The sequence below is a fragment of the Petaurus breviceps genome, unplaced genomic scaffold (assembly GCF_028583685.1).
Source record: "Petaurus breviceps papuanus isolate PSGF00001 unplaced genomic scaffold, PetGlider_PUasm1.0 90825, whole genome shotgun sequence".
NCBI lineage: Eukaryota > Metazoa > Chordata > Mammalia > Diprotodontia > Petauridae > Petaurus > Petaurus breviceps.
In genome coordinates this window covers 17,448,975-17,450,752 of record NW_027187353.1, presented here as the reverse complement: position 1 = coordinate 17,450,752, position 1,778 = coordinate 17,448,975, and the positions used below count along the sequence as shown (strand labels likewise).

Below are 1,778 nucleotides of genomic sequence, written 5' to 3'. Positions count from 1 at the left end.
AGAGAGAGAGAGAGAGAGAGAGAGAGAGAGAGAAAAGAAGTACAGAAGCAAGGAAGGACCCCCAAATGGGATCACAAAGAATCAAACACAACTGATGACAAAAACTACATTTTAAAAAGCTACATTTTTTCCCTTTTTGAAACACTGCATTGCATAATTTTATTCCCTCCAAACAAATCATTTACAAATATTAGGTCAATAAATTTCTAAAACCCATAAAAATGGAATGCAAGAATTAAAAAGACCAATGTCTCTACCAGAAAAGACAAAAGCCAAAATGAAACCGAAGCCTACGTGTCACATCTAAAATTGGGACCTTTTGCTTGGGTCTTTGTCTTCTATATTCCCTCTACCATGTCCTGCTGGAGCATGAGGTCCCAGACCTCTAGGGCCCTGCTCACACAGAGGCCTAGCTCTTTCCTTTCCAAAATGCTGCGGACTCTCAGCACATATGTTTTCCACTTCCCATCATGGAGCCATTCAGGGCCATTGGTGAAACTCTCGGATTGGCCTCAGAACCTATACCGCTACTATCTAAAGGGGGAAATCCCTGACTTCCTCAGCTAAAGTGATCTTCCATGTTCATTGCTCCTTTATCATCCATTCTTCCCTCTTTCATGGATCCATGTAACCCATCTGATTATGGTTTTCTCTTCTTGAGCATCTTGTTTGTTTTTCCATGTCATGTTGGTGAATCATCATTTCTGCTTCACTTCTATGCAGCCCTTTCTCTTGCCTCCACAGTATTTCTTGATTGTGAATCTCCTCCATGTTTCAGCTATTCTTGATGCCTCATTAGATTCCAGCATAAAGATTTGCCTGGTGCTCATAATAATGTGCTATTTACCTCTTTAGGTGCTCATAATATAAGCATCTTAAGTGTTACTTTCTAGTTTGTCTTCTTCATCTTTCATGTTTTTCTTAACCTGTCCCCTTTGCTGCTTTTCCATTTTGCCTGAAAACTTCCATCTCAGTAATATTCAAACTCAGAGGTACCATTTTGAGCAAAACATGGAGGGTGTTTCTCTCAATCTCTCTCTCTCTCTCTCTCTCTCTCTCTCTCTCTCTCTCTGTCTCTCTCTCTGTCTCTCTCTTTCTCTCATACATTGGATTCTTCTGTGCAAGTTTTTTAGGAAGACTATCTTCATCTTCTATTTGTTCAAGTAATTCTACAATTATAGGGAAGGAGTTGTCAACAAAGGTACTCCATTGTTACATTTAAATGTTTTTTTCTTGCAGCTTGCTTGGAAGTGAATTTACCAGTGCCTTTTCCTATAAATCTTCTCATCATCAATAATTATGACAATTCTTTCAATTGGTCCAAACTGGCTGTTCTGTTTTTGCAATTTTTTTTCCAGCATCCAGGTTTTCCATATTTAGTAAATAATCTTTGAATGTCTTTGTCTATGATATCAGCTGGCAGACCTCCAACAAATCTACATCATTGGGTGTACATTTTCTCTCCAGGTCTCAAGAGAGACAAGTTTGCTTGTCTCTTGAAGTCGGAGAACCTAAGATCTTCTCTTTGCTGAAGCCCCCAGGTGAAAATCCCTGGTGATGGGGAGGTGGTGGCATCTGCTAGTACAATGGGAGATACTGTCACCATTCTTGGCTCTCCATGACTCCAGAATCTGTTTGAGACATGCCTGTGATCAGTGGGTAGGGGACAACAAAAGTGAAGTTGCTGGGGAAATGCGGGCCACCTTGCTAATCACAAAATGGTGGGGAGCACAAGACAGATTTTGATTTCCTTAGCTAGATTTCTGAACTCTTCAGGA

At 40.3% G+C, this 1,778-nt stretch overlaps 1 pseudogene; it reads right to left on the bottom strand.

The window, feature by feature from the left end:
* Nucleotides 1–303: 303 nt before the first annotated feature.
* On the bottom strand, nt 304–1,575 carry LOC138148544 (splicing factor, proline- and glutamine-rich-like; annotated as a pseudogene).
* Nucleotides 1,576–1,778: the final 203 nt, after the last annotated feature.